Raw genomic sequence first — 20360 nt, forward strand, 5'->3', positions numbered from 1 at the left:
TGTCAAGAAAGCAGGTGTTTTTCTTTAAAAATAACAGAACAGATCCTAAAGGACTTTTTTTTAAAAACCATAAGCAATAGATTTTTAAAAACGAACAAAACCCCCCCTTTACAGCCTGACTTAGAAATCTAGAGCTGTTCTTGTGATCTGTTGGAATTTCCTCTTTCTTCGACTGACAGTGAACCGTGAACGAACTTAGATCACTTCTGCTTACACCATTCCATCCTGCATCCTTTCTTCAAATTTGGATTCTTTCCCGACACGTGGAAAGTTTGGTTTGGTGTGTGGCACGTGAGGCAAATCTTCTAAATGAATACATCCCCATAAACATGTGTCAGCTCGTTAGAAAGGAGAGGCTGCTGAGGCTAAATTCATGTTCAAGTCTTGATTCCAAGTACATAGGTCAACTGATCTCTACATTGCTCATTCCAAACCATTTATGGTGAGCAACGTAACCCAGGAGGGTCTGATGTTGCAAATACAGGGTTTTGATGTTAAGGGAGAATCAAATATTTCTAAGGAGGGAATGGGAACAGCAACTTGGTGTGGCCAGGTAAACCCTCCCCACGCTCCATCCTTTGTCCCCGAATCCCCACCCAGGATCCAGATTCTAGCCTGCCTGAGCTCCAGGCAGTGACAGAACCGTCCCATCAGTTTCTACCCACCTCTTCTGGCTAATATTATCCTGGCGTGATCCTGTGTTCTGGGAGCCTCATCATTTACTTGACTCTGCCTTTTAAGGCAAGAAGGACCCAAACAACGACACTGTGTTCCTCCTCGGGCTAATCTCTGCCATCTCATCTCACCGAGGCCGGGATGTTCTGGCCGGTGTCCCTGGAGTTGCTGAGCAGAGTTCCTGGGAGTCGGGAACAGGAGGTGCCGAGATGCTGGGTCATGGTGTGTCTGCAGTCAGCGCCGACTCCCGGTGACAGTGGCCCTTACCCAGCGTGGCGGAGACTGTGCGCCTGGGTCAGGATTGAAGGGAAGGGGTTCCCCTCCTCTGTCCCAGTGGGAGGAAGACAAGTCTTCCATCAGATGGAATAAGACTCGGGTCTCTAGCCCAGCGCTGAGCTCTTAACTTGTTCCCAGCTAAGGGCACCACCTGTTAAGCCCAGGCTGTTATGTGATGCTTGTAGTATCCTTGACGTACCAGTGATTCTTTTCAGCTCATTTCCTTGGATCCTTTGATTTTCTTTTTTTTTTTTGGGGGGGGGGGGGGGGAGCGTCTTCTTAAGAGTCTTCTGTTGAGTTTAAAGACCTGGCCGAGGGATGTGCATGCTTTCAGGATCAGGGCTGGCTGGAGGGGCAGAACACTGGCTGCTTCGTGGCTGGGTTCTGAGTTAATGTATGAACCGTGTCTTTTCTCTTCTATGTCCTGATTCTTCGACATTTGGGGTCTTGGTGATTCTGGAGGGACTGCCCCTCCTAGGTTTTGCAAAGCCTTGTCCATCGATAATGAACAGCTTGCCTGAGAGAGATTTTAAAACGCAAACTGACCAGTTCAGAGCCCCTACCCCTGACCGCCTCCTCTCTGAGACTTTCACGCTCTCAGGGCCTTGTTCACCGGCCCTCATTCCTCCCGAGGGCCCCGTACCAATCAGGGATGGCTTCTGGGCCCAGAGTCCACTGAAATCATCCAGACTGGCCCATCTGGGGCCTGCCTCGCCCCTCCTTCTATAAACAGGGATAAAGGAAACCTCCTTCAGAATGGAGTCAGGAAGCCCTGAAACTTACAGACTCTGCAGGAAGCAAGGTTTCCCTTTGACCCCGCGACACGAGCCGCCCACTGCCCATAGCCAGCGACCGACCCCGCGCCTCCCCAGTCTCCTCCTTTCAACCCCCCTCCTCTGTTCTCTGGACTTGCGTGTGCTTCAGCACAGTTTGCTCTCCCCAATCGCAATTTTCTGCTCTTCTCAAATAAAATCATTTTGCCGATAAAACACGTGATTCTTTCTTTCTTTTTTTTTTCTTTATTAAGGTGCACTCTCCCATGGAAAGCACAGTAAAAGCTTTTGCTACAGTTTCCCTCTCCCTGGTCACTGCTAGTGGTACCCATACCCACCCCCTCCTGACGTGGCATGCCCCCTCCTCCTGGGATCTGCTGTGAGTCATCTTTGCAATCATCACTTGGTCTATTGGGCCCCCCTGGTGGCTCAGAGGTAAAGAACCCCCACAGGTGCTCTTGAGACGGTCCTCGGGGGGATCTTGGGACAGTCCTGGGGGGATCTTGAGACAGTCATGGGGGGATCTTGAGACAGTCATGGGGGAGATCTTGAGACAGTCATGGGGGGTATCTTGAGACAGTCATGGGGGGGATCTTGAGACAGTCCTGGGGGGATCTTGAGACAGTCATGGGGGGATCTTGAGACAGTCCTGCGGGGGATCTTGAGACGGTCCTGGAGGGGGATCTTGAGATGGTCCTGGGGGGATCTTGAGACACTCCTGGGGGGATATGTCAGGAGCTTGCAGGGGAGGCAGCTTTGAGTGTGACCTCTGCCATTCTCTTTCAAGAATTAAAATGCTCCCCAGAGGAGCTAGGACTCGGGGAACAAGGGCTGGAAGGGCTCACAGGGGAAGAGCTTGCTGAGAAGCTGGAGGCTGGCACGGCCGAGGCCAGGCTGCTCTGTGTGGAGTTTGGGGCTGCTGTCTGGCAAGTAGCGGGTTCCCTGTTCAGACCTCTGTCAGCTGCTTGAGGAGCTCTTAGGGAGGTCCTCAGGGGAGCTGGAGGGTGGGGGCAAGCCGGCCAGCCTTTCCTCTAGGAAGTGTTCATGCACTCACATGGTGGGCATCCACCTGCAGAACCGGTCCATGGCCTCAAAGGGATGAATGTCATCTGGCCAATCTTTAAATTAGGAGGCGAAAACCAGAAGAGGTTTATTTTCCTTTCTGGATCCCCTAACTTCACTCCTGTAGCATTTTCTCCTAACCAGATCATCAGTCGGCGCGCATTTACCACGACTGCTCTTAGAATGTGTGTGTGCGCTCAGGCACTTCAGTCGTGTCTGACTCTCTGTGACCCCATGGACGGTAGCCCTCCAGGCTCCTCTGTCTAGGGATTCTCCAGGCAAGAATACTGGACTGGGTTGCCGTGTCCTCCTCCAGGGGATCTTCCTGACCCAGGGATTCAACCCGGGTCTTCTGAATCTCCTGCTTTACAGGCAGATTCTTTACCTCTGAGCCCAGGAAGCCCAATTTTAGACTAGAGAGTCTCAATTTCACTGTGCTGAGTCCTGGACTGTAGATGTCAGGGACCTTTCTCAGCCTGACAAGATGATGAAAGTCAACTACCTTCCCTGTTTCTTGTAATTTCTCAGCCACATTCTATTAGATTTATTACACTGGGGTTGAAAATTTTTTTTTAAAAAAAGAACTGGGAATATTAAAACAACTGTGTCTCTTTTCCCTTTCCTTGACTTCTATTTAATTTTTGCAATTAAAATGTCCATGACTGTGGTGGAAGAGACCTGAGAAGTGTTGAGCCAAGGCGTCCTAGCACTTAGATTTCCAGGAGGAAGATGGGATGGCTCTTACCCTCCGGCAAACACCTGCCCCCTCAGTTTCCACTAATTGTTCAATATTGTTCCACAGAATTCACCACCACTATACAACTCCATAGAAGTTGTTAAGGAATATAGGAGGAGAAATTGAAGGAGACCTAGAGAGGAATTCTTTTGTAGGTTGCAAAAGCCCTCTGTGACGCTTGCATGATGAGAACAATGGGAATCGAGGGTTTCCAAGGTGGGAGGCTGTGGGATGACTGCAGCCCTTTGCTAGGGGCTGTCTGTCTGGACCACCCAGAGAGGCAGTCCTGAGTCAGAGGTCACCGTTGGTGGGGTTGCCCCATGCTGCTGTTTTGGAAGGGACTGTTTCTAGATGAAGCCGCCTGGATTCTGAGTTAGCCACATTTGTATCCCCTGTGTTTATTCTACGTCACTGAATAGAAGGCAGCCACGTGGCATCAATGAGACGCGGTGAGCGTCCTCTACACGCCCCTGCCAAGACCTTCGTGGGTGACACAGCCCTGCTCCGCTCACGCAGCCTTGGTGGCCGTGGGTTTTGGGAATATCTCTTGGTTCATAGAGGCCCCGTATCTCACTTTACAACTCACTGCACTTCCTAACGACTCCTTCGCTGTGAAAACACTGATTACAGGAGTATATAACAATGCACGTGAACACAGTAACTCACGATGTGATCTGAGTTAATCAGAAAATGTATAGTGTGGTGTGACCCAGGGTCTAAAGAGCTGATAAAACTAAGGAGGGTCTTGGAATGCACAGGAAAACGAGACCCTGATCGTCCTTCCCTCCCCTACGCTGTAACTGTTCAAGGATTTCAGGTCCTCCTGAGCAGTGTAACCCATCTCCCCTCCAACCCCACAGGGAGAAGGTATTTGCTCTATTCTTCCCACACCCAATGTACGTGCCTCGTCCAATCAGCAAATGACCTGCAAGACCCCATCCCACTGCCTCCTTGTATCCTGGGTATAAAAGTGGACTAAGAACCCGTGTTCAGCATCGGTTCTCCCTTGAGCTGGCCTGCTGTTCTGACAGCATCTCCCATTCTAGTAAACTTTATTTCCCTCCCGTTCTGTCTCATGTCTGGAAATTCTTTTCCAACCCGCTCACGGACCACGACGTATAGTGGAAGACCAACTTTAAAAAGCAAAGTGCTGGGCTTGCCTGGGAGCTCAGGTGCAAAGAATCTGCCTGCTAGTGCAGGAGACACAGGCTCGATCCCTGATCTGGGAAGATTAGCACGTACTGCTGAGCAATAAGCCCGGGAGCTACGGCTATTGAGACGACGTGATGCCACTGCTGAAGGCCTGTGCCCTAGAACCCGGGTTCCTCAACGGGAGAAGCCGCTGCCTTGAGAAGCCTGCTCACTGCAGGTAGAGAGTAGCCCCCACTTCCTGCAACTAGAGAAAAGCCCGCGCACAGCAACAAAGAGCCAAAAATAATAAATAAATAAAATTATGAAACAAAAACAACAACCCCGTCAGCTGGAACTTTTCAGAACTAAGAAGGGAGTGGAGACAAAGCCAAGAGGAAGAGCGTCCCTAGTGATTCACACCAGTCAGGGCCCAGAATGCAGAAGACTGAGCTGGGGTCCCAAGCTTCCCAGCTCTTTTCCTGTTTTGAACCATATCTATTTGCATGTCAGTCTCAATGTTCCCCTGCCCGATTCACCAGTAAGCTTTCTGTCTCACACAGTATTGACCCCGTGCCTTGCAAAGAGCGGGTGCTCAATACATCAATGGATGGATAGAAGAGGAAAGAACGCGGTGAGACAGACAATCCAGAATGGACCCCATGGGTCTGGAGTGGAGGTGAGTCTGTGCTGATCTGCCCGCGGGCTCAAATGATTCAGGCAGGGAGTGGGGGAGAGGGCTCAGGACATGCACTGGGGGTCCTTCTACCCCAGCCTGGGGCCCAGCTGCGATGCACAGATGGGCTCCATCCTTTCCAGACTCCGGGTAACCCACCTGCCTGCTTCTCATTAGCCATATTTGCTTTCTCAACTCTTTGCTGGATGGCTTTAGTCCATGGAGATTCTACGTGGTTTGACAGGTGTGCATTGGACACAGTACCCGCTTTCTGCACTTACCTCCACATTCCCAGCTCTGCTTTTAAAAGAAATTAATTAATTTATTTTAATTGGAGTCTAATTACTTTGCAATATTGGGAAATAGATGACCAGTCCAAGTTTGATGCATGAAACAGGGCACTCAAAGTCGGTGCACTGGGATGACCCAGAGGGATGGAATGGGGAGGGAGGTGTGAGAGGGATTCGGGATGGGGGACACAGGTACACCCGCGTCTGATTCATGTCAATGTATGGCAAAAACCAGCTCTGCTTTTAAATGAAGATGGGGAGTAGACTTAGGATGGCCTTATTTTTCACCTGCTTTATTGAGGCCAGTGGTAAAGAATCCGTCTGCCAATGCAGGAGATGTAAGAGATGCGGGTTTGATCCCAGGGTCAGGAAGATCCCTTGGAGGAGGGCACAGCAACCCACTCCAGTATTCTTGCCTGGAGAATCCCCATGGACAGAGGGCTGGGGTCGCAAAGAGTTGGACATGACTGAGCGACCGAACACATATAATCTTGGTTACATGTTTGGAAAAAAGTCACTTCACTTTTTAGTTAAATGTTTAACGGATTCCGAACTATCTCTGCATTTTTCCATTATTAGTTTGAACCTGCATTTTCGCTGGCAGTTCTTCAAATACAATTTAAAGACTTTATTAACAATCTAACCTGGGAGCTCCTTGCACCTCACTGATTCAGTGATCTGATAAGAAGTTTGTATTTCACAAAAGTGGTTCAGTTCAGTTCAGTTGCTCAGTCATGTCTGACTCTTTGCCACCCCATGGACTGCAGCATGCCAGGCCTCCCTGTCCATCACCAATTCCTGCAGTGGTGGTATTACCCTAACAGAAAAAGTGGAAGGAAGACCCTCCCTGGATCAGGGAGAAAACGCAGTAGCTTGCTTGGCTTCCTGTCTCTCTCTGTCCCTGGAGGCTAATTCAGCCCTGGACTCTTATAAAGATTGAAGATCCTCAAACCACGCACAAAAATATTACCAAGATTTGTAGCACTGCGAGAGGGAGAGACATGTCTATTTATCTCTTTTTGCACTTGACATGCAAAAGGATGTTCCCATTTGTGAAATAACCAAGAAATGCTCATTTCGGCTCTGAAACAACCTGTCCGCTGGGTCTGCCTTCTAGAACAGCAGTGTACTATGCTGTGACTTCCATCCTGCCCGGCCCTTAGGGAAGCTGACTCCACTGGAGGCTGACTCAGAGGGCCTGGGTCAGTTCCCTCTGGTCCTCTCTGAGCAATCTGCCCCTTACAAGGTGGGTCTGCGGAGGAAGTGGGCAGCCCAGGGTCGTTGTTGGGAGTCAGCTACCTCGGTCTGCATCTCACTCGCTGTGTGGCTTGGGGAAAGTTACTGCATCTCTCTGAGCCTCCTTCTTTTACAGATTCCTTATCTGCAAAAGAAGGACAACAATACCTTCCAGGTACTATACAAGGTATGTCATGGATTTTACCTGACCTGTGGTCAGCTCCCCACAAAGATAGCAACTGGGGTGGGGGGTGGCAACCTCCACAGCTTCATAACATTCCTCCCTTCTGGAACATTCTTGCTCCTCCTCTGCCTGTCAAAGTCCCATCCAATGCCATAAGGAGGCCTTTCTGAGCACCCTGGCCAGCTTTATTTCTCAGGAATTCTGACTTATTTATTGTCTGTACCACTGGCTAGGGTCTTTTCATATTCTGTCTGTTCTTTTTCCTTCAAAAAAATGAGCGCAAGTCTTAGTTCCTCAACTAGGCATAAGTCCATGTGTTTAGTAAACATATTTTTGTACTCCCCCACCCCCACCTCATTCCTTAACTGGGGAACCTGAATAGAATTTCTGATCTTTTGCAAGGGCTCCATAAATACCAGGCCCCTGCAGGCTACCCACTCCAGGATTCTTGGGCTTCCCTGGTGACTCAGACGGTAAAGAATCTGCCTGCGATTCAGGAGACCTGGGTTCGATCTCTGGGTTGGGAAGATCCCATGGAGGAAGGCAGGCAACCCACTCCAGTATCCTTGCCTGGAGAATTCCTATGGACAGAGGAGCCTGGCAGGCTGCTCTCCATGGGCTCAGACACGACTGAGCCATTAACACTGTTTTCTTTGAAGAGAAGAGTGACTCTTCAAATATCAGGCATCAAAAGGTATTTGAAAATGTTCAAGGAATAATAAGGCATCGAGCAAACCCTGACATCCACAGGAAGATGAAGCATGGTGTTTCCAGATCTTTCTCTGGAGTGACATGATTGAGTGACTAAATAGAGCAACAGTCCCGGGACCTGCGCTGGCCTTGCTGGTCCCAGGTATCTGGGATCTGGGAATACCCTCCCCTGTTCTCTTTCAAGGCCCGAGCTGGCCTGAGTCGCAGAATTGGCTGTGTGGGTGTCCCTGGGCTTGAGGGGCTGTGGGTAGGTTTGGGCGTATCCACTGGGTGAACCCACACAGCCCAAGGGACCCCCTGGATGAGCTGGGGGCCACAGAGAGGACACGTGTGTCCTGTCACTCCACCTCTGCTCCTGCCCTGGGCCCATGAATCTTAGAGGGGAGGCTGGGGGGGGCACAGCCAGGTGGGGCCCAGAGGGGCACATCCGATGGGGGGTGGTTCTGAGATGGGGGCGCTGCACCCCCACCCCCGGGAAGAGCCCTCCTCTCTGTCCACAGCAGGAGAGCCACCCAAGCTCCGTGGGGACGTCAGGGCCTCGTCCCCTCCTCCTTTTCTCTTTCCTCTAAAGGGACCCTGCCCACCAGCAAGGGTTTATCGGGGTGACCACAATGAACCAGAGGGGCTCCCCTAATTTCCTGGGCTTGGCAAAAAAAAAAAAATCACACTTCTCCAGTTTTTTCCAGATCATTTTTAGTGGAAAGATAGTTAAGTGAGGTCATCGTGAAAAGACGGTTAAATAAAATGGTGATTTCTCAGGACCGATCCGTCTGGACCACCCCCTGATTGGGAAAAGTCCCTACAACACGAAGTCCTGTGACACCCATTCTTCTGGGGACCTGTTTGTCTGATGGTGTCTTTCACATGGTGGTCTCATGAGCTGGTGAAGCGGTGAGTGGAGAATTAAAAAAAAAACAAATATATATATATATGTATATATATGTATGTATATATATGTATATATAGCATCTTTAATTGGAGGAATTAATTTAATTCCAATTAAAATTGGAATTTTAAAGGGAGGGATGCTTTGCAGAATTGTGTTAATTTCTGCCATCCATCAGCATGAATCAGCCACAGGTATACATACGTCCCCTCCCTCCCGAGCCTCCCTCCCACTTCCCACCCCACCCCACCCCTCTAGGTTGTCACCGAGCCCCATGTTTGAGTTCCCTGAGAAATACGGCAAGTTCCCACTGGCTCTCTGTTTTCTATGTGGTGATGCGTGTGCTTCAGTTTGGAGTGGAGGCTTTGGATTCAGGTCCGTTGGCCGTCCAAGTAGACCACACCGTGGCCGGGCTGGACTCGTGCTCTGAGACTCATTTTTCTAGCTTGGGTGTTTTTATCCTAAAACAAGTTTCCTGCTTCTGTAAATATTTACTGATCACTTGATCACACATGGAACAGAATTGCTTTGAGCGTGGTGGGGGCGGAGGACATGGCCATGTGCAGTCAGGGCCCATTGAACTGATTTCACTCCAGCCATGGCCTGGCAGAGACACTCATTTTAGGGACTAAGTGGAAAATAAAAGTGAGATCAGGACATCATAAGCATATGGCAGGAACACACAGTGAATTCAAGGGAGGGTCAGAAGCACTTGGACCCTAAAGACACGCATGACATTGCAATTTAGTCTGGATGAGAAAGCCGAGATCCCTTGGAAATGTCTTTGCACGTATGCGAGGGTCTCTATCAAGTTTCTGCTGCTGCACAGCCATTTAACATGGGTCCTAAAACATCTGCAACGCAGAACATTAGAGAAGAGCTTCTCGGTTGCTAAAATGTTGCAGCAAGCTGGGGGAAGTGATGTTTGTGTGCAACTTTCTGATGGTTTGAAAAGCCCTGCAGATATGGGGAGAACAGTGGTGATAGGGTTTTTTTTTTTTTGCTTTGTCTATAGAATGAGTGGAAAGAGAAAATGTACCCAAATGCTGCGCTCATTCCCAAGGCAATGCAGACACCAGCGGCAGGACTCAGGGGAGGGGAGGGTTGCTGCTGCTGTTGCTATTGCTTAGTCACTCAGGCGTGTCCGACTCTCTGTGACCCCTTGGACTGCAGCACGCCAGGCCCCCCTGGCCATCACCAACTCCTGGAGTCCACCCAAACTCATCTCCACTGTGTCAGGGTTGCCATCCAACCATCTCACCCTCTGTCGTCCCCTTCTCCTCCTGCCCTCAATCTTTCCCAGCATCAGGGTCTTTCCCAATGAGTCAGCTCTTCACATCAGGTGGCCAAAGCATTTAGGCCAAAGGAGTTTTCTGTGGCACAGAATCCTGACTCATTAGGGGTGCAAGGAGCCTCAGAGGGGGCCCCACTCCTTCTGTGCTGGATGGGGAAACAGAGGCAGTGACCGCTTGACCTTGGTGATCCTACCAGCTAGTGACAGAGCCTGGGGCTCACCTGGACCCTCAATCCTCAGGGCAACCAACTTTCCATTCTGCCTCCCCCCAGACCTTAAGTATCTCTACAGACATGTTGGCTCGCATGCTTTAAAACATTAAATTCCCTGTTCTTGCTCCTCAAGTGAGTAATCTGTTTCCAGTGTTAACATTAGCTGGAAATCGAGCTGGGAATACTCCTTACTCTTTTTTAAATTTTTCCCAAAGGAGATGTGTTTTGATCCAGTTTCCCAGCCTCAAAAATGTCCCTGCTTTGTCAGGGCCCGTTGGTTAAAACTTGGTTCTCGGAGGTTCTCAGAGCCACAGGTGGAGCTTCAAGAAGAGTTCCAGGCCATCCCTGGTTTTTTTTTCTTTTTGCAGGCACTCCTGAAAATGGTAGCATGGTCAGATCACACTGTTCCTCATGAGAAATGGGCTGTGAGGTTGCATTCCTGACCATGAACTTGGCACCAGAGGAGTCACAGTAGTGAACCTGAAAGGTGTGACTCTTGAAGAGTCAGCTCCAGCTTTCAGGACCCCCTTACTGGCAGCAGAGACCTTGTTCTAAGTGGGGATGTGGGACAGGGACCGTCCCCTCACCCCTGGGGCAAATCTTCTGCGACCCCAACTGCTAGAGATGCTGTCAGGGTCTAGGTGGGTCTGAGATGTAGCCGAGAAGATGAGACTGGAAATAAGGCGAGCTTGAGAAAGACAAAAGAGGCAGAATAAACCAGGGGAAAAGCAGAGAAGGATGGGAGACACATCTGGAGGGTGGGGGAGCATGTGCTCACGATGGCCCGGGACCTCCCTGGGCGCAGGCGCTAGCTAGATCCTCAGCTTCCTCACTGGGGAGGCTCACAGGAGCCAGTGGTCTCCAGCTCAAGCCAGTGCAGGGACCACAGTCACCCTCGACCCATGGTGGGGTGCTGGGGACAGGGTGATGCTTGGTCAAGTTTGAGACGTCAGGATTCCAGTTGGTACACTCCTGGCTTCTTTAGCCTTCCTTACCCAGTAGAGATTCAAAACCTTTTGTAAAGCTATCCAAGCACTTCTGTGTCTGTCTGTGTAAGCAACCAGAAAACCAGCCCTCTCTGAAATACTTAAAATGCTGGATACAGGATAAAAAGGTAGGCGTCGGTACAGATAAAGCTGGAAGGAAAGAGAAGTGCCAAGAGGCAGGCAGAGGGACTGGGAGGGGAAGTGGAGATGGCTAGGGGACCCCCAGTGAGTCCTCTGTCCACTGGGGGCAGGCGGGGAGCAGCATCTCTGCAGAGTCTCACAGTCCAGGTAGCCTTTCCCGAACGAATCTGCCTGGCACGCACCTGCAGTCTCTTCCCCGCTCCCCTTTTTTTCCCGAGATGGATCCCCTTGTCCTTGACCAAGAATGGCCACAGTTCACCGGAATCAATCACTGCCCCAGAGTGCAGGGGCCTCCTGAGGTGTAAAATGGGGTGGTAAAAAATGTCAAAGCTGATGCATTCACTTGTAACCGGGCACCACCCTGGGTCTGCAAGCCCCGCCCTGGGCAGGGAGCGCCAGATACAGGTGCTCCAGCTCAGCGGTGATGCTCTGCATCCAATCTCTTGCAGAGCGGCTTAGCGCACAGAACATCAAGTTCCCTTTAGTTGTCTTTCCCCTTTCATTACCTTCTATGGCCACAGCACACACTGTCCCCTTGAGGATGAAACAAAGACTCTTGGATGGTAACGTCTCCTGTCTCCCAACAAGCAAATGCACACACACACACAGGAGTCCACGCCTTGTCTGTTTCTTGGTGTTAAAAAATCCGGCCTTGAGAGAAGTCATGCTCCAGGGCCCACTGGGTCCGAGCACCCTCTCTGCACGTTCTGCACCCTTGAGATGGAAACTTCCTGATGCCGGCCAGGCACTGGGAATTCTGCTCTCTCTGCATTAACGCCATTGGTCTTGAGGAGCCCTGTCTTCTGCTGGTGTCTCTGTGGACCATCTGCTTGATTTTAAGGATGAGAAGGAAAGGATGTCCACTTCTAGCACAGCATCAGTACATCTTTGAGAGAAGGTGGCATCTATCAGAGGGGCTTCCCAGGTGGCCCCCATGTTAAAGAACAGGCCTGCCAATGCAGGAGACATAAGAGATGTGGGTCTTTCTGTCTCTACCTTTCTCTCTCCTGCCTTTGTTCCCACCTCATCCCATGTCTTATCTTCTCCCCCATTTTTTGGTCCTACCCCCTCAAGGTGACCCTTCCCCTGGAGCCCCATGTTATGGCAGCTGAGAGGCCACTTGTGTTCAGGGTGGATGGACTACTCCGGAAGGTCACGGTCCAGATCCACGGGGAGGTCAGCAGTTTCTGGATCAGAAACCCTGCAGGGATCTCCCAGGGCCAGGAGGAAGGGTTCACCTGGAAGAGAACGAGTCTGCCTGGGGGCGCCTGTGGCTCGAGGTACCAGACATAGCCGCCTCCGACTCCGTGGTGATGGTGATGGTGACTGCAAAGGATGGAGAAGCCAGCACGATGACCCTGACCCATGCCTTCCTCCGGCTCCTGGTGCGGGCCCCCGCCCCGCAGGATCAGCTCCCTGCTCCCACCTACTCGACTGACTCGGTGCTCAACACCTCCAGCCCTGCCTTCCATCTTTCCACCTTGGTGACTCGGGGCGGGGCTGGGGGAGGGCTGGTGGGCAACCCCTGGTGGACCACATTTGGGGGGATGTTGCTTCTGCTCAGCCTGGGCCCCTGGTGATAAAGCAGCCCCTGGAGGGAAGGGTCTCCAGTGCTGTGCGCCATCTTGCCCCCTGGTGAGAAGATGGGAGGGGCCTCTACCTCTCCAGATGGGATAGAGGTTTTCCTTCTCATCCACTTGCCTTTCTTTCCAAGACTGGGATAGAGGGCGATGGATTTCCCACAATGCACTTTCCCTAACCCTTGTGGGGGGCGGGAAACAGACTCATTTTTGGGGAAAGTTGCTTTCTCTTTCTCTGCAGCATCTTTGTTCCACTACTTATTCATGCTCTCTCCCAAGCTCAGGTGGAGGGGAAGATATGTGGGGCAGTGTCTAAGACTGGAAGTGGGGAGGAGGGTTCCCCACCTCCTACCCAAAGTGTTATTTATAGAATTGCCTTTATTGACATTCTGGAGGTGCTCCTATTTTATTTTTGAAATTCTGGAGAGGCTTCTATTTTATTTTTGTATTTAAAATTGAAAGACAATGCCAATAAACATGTCTTCTCCCCAGAAAAAAAAAAAAAAAAGAGATGTGGGTTTGATCCCTGGGTCGGGAAGATCCCCTGGAGGAGGCCATGGCAACCCACTCCAGTACTTTTGCCTGGAGAATCCCCGTGGACAGAGAAGCCTGGCAGGCTACTGTCCATGAGGTTGCAAAGAACTGGACATGACTGAAGCAACTTAGCACGCACACACATACACACACAGCATCTATCAGAGGTAAGACAGTGTTTTAGAGTTTCTTCAACATTATGCAGACTTACAGCGGAAGCATTTGCATTAAATTTTGCCAACTTTTTAATTACTGAATACCCTATTCAACTTTCCTTTGAAAAGGTGTATTGAAATGGGTAATATTTGTATTTTTCTAAAAGTTTTTGGAAAATGGGCTAAAAGAGATGCTCCTAACTACAAGAGGAACTGGTATAATTAATTTTGATTATTTTATTGTCGTGTAATTAACTTGATACTAGTTAATAGCATTAGATACTATTGGTAATAGTTTTGATAACATCATCTGCTCCAGCACCCTTGTAAAATTCTTTGAAACTGAAAATGTAGTTGGGTCGGGAAGATCCCCTGGAGAAGGGTGTGGCAACCCGCTCCAGTATTCTTGCCTGGAGCCTTCCATGGACAGTGGAGCCTGGTGGGGTTCATGGGGTCACAGAGTCAGACACGGCTGAGTGACTAACACTTGCACTTTCATAAGGACTAGTAATGTAACAGAGAAGTACAAATCTGACTTCATGCTGGATCGGTTTTTTTTACTTTAACTTTTGTATTTTACTGCTTTTGCTACAAGTTAAGCATGTTGCCTATAGCCTGAAATAGACAGGATAGCCCACTCTCGGGGCTCTGACCTTCAAAGGTATAGCGCTTTTTCATTCACAGAGAGGTAAAAAGTTGTAGGAGAGGAAACACCCTTTGTCTTGTTGGAGGTTTAGAGGAACACTGTGACCAGGCATACACTGACAGCTGCAAGAACAAAAGATTCTGACATCAAGAAGTTTGCAGCAACCAGCCATACTCCCTCCCCTTTTAGTATAAAAGAAGCCCGAATGCTTGCATAAGATGTTCTTTGGGACACTAGTCCACCTTCTCCTCGGTCTGCTGGCTTTTCGAATGCAGTCACTGATCCTTGCCCCAGCAGCTCCTCTCTTGTTTATTGGACTGTTGTGTGATGAGTGGTATGAACTCAGACTCAGTGAGAGTAACACATCCTTTTGTAAGGACCTGGTTTCTCAGGGTTTGCTTTTAACAAAACTAGAACAAGATTTAACTCGTGTCTCAGTGTATGGATCTTTTAAAATATTTTTTTGATGATTAATCAATGTGTAACTTTTAAAACAAGTGACTCTAAAGAAGTTTAAAGGATTGAGTTACAAGTTATATTGATACTCACTCTACCACTATTTATGTATTTATAAAAATAACACTTATTCTATGAGAATTCTTATAGAATTAAGAAGAATATTTTTATAGAGTAATTCTTATATATTTATGTTTCATGAAATATATTTAAATGAATCATGTAATCATTTAATAGCTATTGTCAATATTTAGAATATGTAAAAAAATCTTTTGTAGTTACTTAGCTTATGATAAACATGCTAGATGTCAAATTAAAGCTATATGAGAGGCCTAATACTTTGCCCACCTTTTTAAGGAGTATGTGAACAGAAAAGTTTATAACCCCCCCCTTAACCTCTGACCTTGAGCGCTCAACTAATTCCCTAGTAAAAAGGCAAAGATGGTTCTACTGAGTTTTTAAAGAATTCAATGGAATCCTATTTAAAAGAGGCATATCTTGAACAGAAGAGCACAGAAAGTTTGAAGAAAAATAATAATAGTAGGTATATTAGGCAAAGAGTATCCAAAAGAACACTTGGGTATCTATATTAATAAGTGATAAACTGAACTAAAGTCAAAATTATTGCAAGAGATGAAAGGATCACTTCAAAATGATAAATGTTTCTACTCAGAAGATATAAACATGTTAACTTAACATACATCTAATAACATATTTTGGGCTTCCCAGGTGATGCTACTGGTAAAGAATCTGTCTGCCAAAGCAGGAGACATAAGAGATGCAAGTTCAATCCATGGGTTGGGAAGACCCCCTGGAGGAGGGCATGGCAACCCACTTCAGTATTCGTGCTTGAAGAATCCCATGGACACAGGAGCCTGGCGGGCTACAGTCCATGGGGTCGCAAAGAGCTGGACACAGCTGAGCATCTGAACACACAATAACATATTGCAGTATAGAACAAGAAGAAGGGGATACATTCACCAATGTAATGAAGGCTCTATCAGTAACAGATTAAACAGACAAGCAACCAGTAAGAATACATGTATCTATATAAAGAAAACAATGAAAAGCTTAGTTAATATCTTGAACGTGTGTCAAACACTGCATCCAGGGGCTGGGGTGGCTTTCTTAAGCACATGCAGAGTGTTTATTAAGTCGGCCATGCACAAAATCAGCAAACAGGGCTGATAAATTCCAAAGAACTGTCGTTCAGTCCACATTCTCCAGCTGTCATGAAATTAAATCAGAAGTCAATAACAAGCAAGACTAATAAGATGTTGTGCTTTTGGAAATAAAGTCACGTCTAAATAATTTGTCAGTTAGTGATCCAAGATCATGGTTAGATAACTCTTAGAATCGAACCATAATTTAAAAACGACAAATCAAAACTTGTGGGATGAAACTAAAGGGACTCTTAGAAAATTAATTCTGAATTTATTAGAAAAGAAAAAGGAGACAGGAACTGAATGAGACAAACCTGCACTTTAAGGGGAGAAAGTAACAGAAACAATCCAAAGAAAAAGAGGTTAAGAGACAATAAAGATGAAAGCAAAAGGTAATGAAAGAGAAAACAATAATGTAACAAAAAGGATTAAGTGGATTCTTGGAAGATTAATGAAATGGACCAACCACTAATGAGATTAACACAGTTGAAAAGAAAGATAATTTAAATGAAGAGTGTGTGTGTGTGCATGCTCAGTAAGTCATGTCCATCTCTATGTAGCCTGCCAGGCTCCTCGGTCCGTGGGATTCCCCAGGTAAGAATACTGGAGTGGGTTGCCATTTCCTCCTTCATAAATGTAGTGTTAGGAATCAAAACGTATACATAAAGGTATGTGGAGATATGAAAATATAATAAATATAAACTTATTTTATAATATACAAACTTATACCAGTAAATTAGAAAATCTAAATTAAACAAATTTATTAAAAAAATGAAACTTTCAAAAAAATGGCTTAACTAGAAATAGAAAATCCTGAATAATCTTATAACTGTTAAAGAAACTAAATTAGTACTTAAAAGGCTTCGTAAAAAAGAAATACTAGATGGAAAAAATGAAGTGTTTTCACCGTGTGCTTTCTTAAACATAAAAGGATAGATAACTCTAATCATACAGAGAATGGAAAAAGGAAATATTCCTCTAAAATTTTAATTAATTTTCTAATTAGTTTTAACTGAAGCATTGTCAATTTGCAATGTTGTATTAGTTTCAAGTATACAGGAAAGTGATTTAGTTCTTTTTCATATTTTTTCCACTATAGGTTATTATAAGATATTGAGTATAGTTTCCTGTGCCAGTAAGTCCTCAGTGTTCATCTACTTTATATGTAGTCAGTTCAGTTCAGTCACTCAGTCGTGTTTGACTCTTTGTGACCTATGAACTGCAGCACGCCAGGCGTCCCTGTCCATCACCAACTCCTGGAGTCCACCCAAACTCATCTCCACTGTGTCAGGGTTGCCACCCAACCATCTCATCCTCTGTCGCCCCCTTCTCCTCCTGCCTTCAATCTTTCCCAGCATCAGGGTCTTTTCCAATGAGTCAGTGCTTCACATCGGGTGGCCAACGTATTGGAGCTTGAGCCTCAGCATCAGTCCTTCCCATGAATATTCAGGACTGATTTCCTTTAGGATGGACTGGTTGGATCTCCTTGCAGTCCAAGGGACTCTCAAGAGTCTTCTCCAACACCACAGTTCAAAAGCATCAATTCTTCAATGCTCAGCTTTATTTGTGGTCCAACTCTCACATCCATACATGACTACTGGAAAAACCATAGCTTTGACTGGATAGACCTTTGTTGGCAAAGTAATGTCTCTGCTTTTTAATATGCTGTCTAGGTTTGTCATAGCTTTTCTTCCAAGAAGCAAGCATCTTTTAATTCATGACTGCAGTCACCATCTGATTTTGGAGCCCCCAAAAATAGTCTCTCACTGTTTCCATTGTTTCCCCATCTATTTGACATGAAGTCATGGGAATGGATGCCGTGATCTTAGTTTTCTGAATGCTGAGTTTTAAGCCAAGTTTTTCACTCTCCTCTTTCACTTTCATTAAGAAGCTCTTTAGTTCTTCTTTGCTTTCTGCCACAATGGTTGTGTCATCTGCATACCTGAGATTATTGATATTTCTCCTGGCAATCTTGATTCCAGCTTGTGCTTCATCCAGCCCAGGGTTTCTCATGATGTGCTCTGCATATACGTTAAATAATCAGGGTGACAATATACAACCTTGATGTACTCCTTTCCCAATTTGGAACCACTCAGTTGTTCCATGTCCGGTTCTAACTGCTGCTTCCTGACTTGCATACAGATTTCTCAGGAGGCAGGTAAGGTGGTCTCATAGTCCTATCTCTTTCAGAATGTCCCACAGTTTGCCAGTTTGTTAGTAACAAGATAGATGGGTACATTTAATTTTAGAGGTGTGTTCAGAGCTTGAGAGGGCAGAGAGAAGGGAGGGATTTTCTGCATGAGTGTTGCAAGAAAAGTCTTCAAAAAAGATAGACTGGGGTTTTGAAGGATGAATAGGAGTTTACCACGTGGCTCAATGAAGGCAAGAAGGGGGAAGAGGCTCTCACGGGGACTCGTCCCAGCTGTGTGTTGGAGACCCCTGGGGGAGCCTTGGAGGAGAAGGTGGCTGAAGAGCAGAGTTTACCTGTTTGCTTTCACCGTGTAACCTTCAGCTCTTCAGTTTCGCTTTAGTGCATACAGCATACGCCACTCATGAGAAGTAGGCCTCCATCTGGGGTCCATAGAGACAGTGAAGACAGGCGGCTCTGGAGTGTGGGGCAGGAAGAGCCCACAGGTGCCTGTATAAGCCCAGGCCCACACTGTGGAGCTGCTGGGTCCTCACCTCCAACCACCCCCCCAACACTGCCTCTCACATGGGCCCCTGTGTTGACCCCTCACCCTCTCCTGGCTGCCGGCCACAGTCAGAGTGACCAGCTCATCCAGGGCTGCCCAGATTTAGCTCTGGACGTCCCAGCACACCCTCGATTTCTCCACGTTGCCTTTTCCCTGCAAGGACTTAGCACTCACTTCCTCTCCGCCTGGGACACTCTCCCCCTTAGATTTCCATGGCTCACGGCTTCCCTGTGCAGGCAGGTTCTAACCTCACCTTCTCAGAGAGACCCTCCCTGACTCCCCGCCTCACTTGTGCCCACCCCCCACCCCCACACACTTCAGAGCCTGCTTCCTGCTTCCTTTTCCTTCTCGCCCACCCCACCCTGACCCGGGTCCTTTCTCACTTAGCCCCCGTCTCCCGTTCACTTGCTTGCAAACACGTGAGAGCCAGAGCCTGCTTCACTCACTGCTGGGAGCATAACGTGAGCTCTGGAACACTCAAGAGGGTGTGCTCATTAATGATGAATGGATGAATGCATGCATGCATGCACCAAATCCAGCCAAATGGCTCCATTAGGGTGGCTAAGGAAGAGAAAGGGTATTATTTCTCTCCAGACCCACCCCCTCCAGCCCTCCCAGCCTCCCAGGTGGGCCCAGGGAGCCCTGCTCAGAGGGCCAGACGCCCTGGACTTAACTCAGCAGACGTCTTGCACATAACGCTCTGAGTGTCTGGCGTGGACTGAGCTCGGGAGGCCTCAAAACTTCGTGCTTTGTTTACAGTCTTATGCTCAGGTCAGGGAAAACCCCACAGCCCTTTCCTTTCTTTATCTGGAGTTTCAGGGGTGACGGCTACACCTTGGAGATAACGAACATCCACAGAATTAACCTCGGAAGGGAGGAATAGAGTTAGGGGGTGTTTTCCAGGGACTGATGCCCTGATTTTAGAGGCTGTGGCCCGCTGTGTCGTGACCACACCACCAGGTGGCGCTCGCGCGTCTTTCAGAGACGGTCAGACGGACCCAGGTTGCTTTCGGTCACTGCTGTCCAATCAAAGCCATGGCTTTTCCAGTAGTCATGTACGGATGTGAGAGTTGGACCACACAGAAAGCTGAGCGCCGAAGAATTGATGCTTTTGAACTGTGGTGTTGGACTGCAAGGAGATCCATCCTAAAGATCAGTCCTGGGTGTTTATTGGAAGGACTGATGCTGAACCTGAAGCTCCAATACTTTGGCCACCAGATACGAAGAACTGATTCATTTGAAAAGACCCCGATGTTGGGAAAGATTGAGGGCAGGAGGAGAAGGGGATGACAGAGGATGAGATGGTTGGATGGCATCACTGACACGATGGACATGGGTTCGGGTGGGCTCCAGGAGTTGGTGATGGACAGGGAGGCTTGGTGTGCTGCCGTCCATGGGGTCGCAAAGAGTCGGACACGACTGAGCAACTGAACTGAGCTGAACTGACAGCGCTGGGCGGTCACCACAAATGTCACGCAGGGAAGGTGCTGTCACCAGGAGACCTCAGGCCGCACCTCGGGTCCCCACCGTCTCTGGGAGGAGCTGCTCCTTCACCCCCTCCTTGGACCCAGGATCAGGGGCCGTGGCGATGACTTGAGCCCCAGTGCCTTTCCAGCTCTTTTCCTGTAGTGGCAGACCCTGGAAGGTGTCACCAGAGGCCTTCTCTTTTCCTGAAAGCAATAGCAACTTGGCAAACTGACTCTTCGAAGGGAGCTCAGTGGTAAGGAATCCACCTGCAATGCAGGAGACGTGGGTTGGATCCCTGGGTCCAGAAGACCCCCTCGGAGAAGTTTTAGTTGCTCAGTCATGTCCAACTCTCTGCAACCCCATGGACTGTACTGTCCATGGGATTTCCCAGGCATGAATA

General features: G+C 48.3%; 1 protein-coding gene and 1 long non-coding RNA gene across 2 annotated transcripts in view; one reads left to right on the forward strand and one right to left on the reverse strand.

Moving 5' to 3' along the window:
- Positions 1-20360, reverse strand: part of KCNJ6 (potassium inwardly rectifying channel subfamily J member 6) — a 320189-nt gene that overhangs the window by 27172 nt on the left and 272657 nt on the right. The window lies entirely within an intron of this gene.
- On the forward strand, positions 4502-16090 carry LOC122445485. The gene is made up of 3 exons (XR_006270542.1): positions 4502-4638; positions 6614-6619; positions 16079-16090. It is a non-coding gene; the product is annotated as an uncharacterized LOC122445485 (long non-coding RNA).

The sequence above is a fragment of the Cervus canadensis genome, chromosome 7 (assembly GCF_019320065.1).
Source record: "Cervus canadensis isolate Bull #8, Minnesota chromosome 7, ASM1932006v1, whole genome shotgun sequence".
Lineage (NCBI taxonomy): Eukaryota > Metazoa > Chordata > Mammalia > Artiodactyla > Cervidae > Cervus > Cervus canadensis.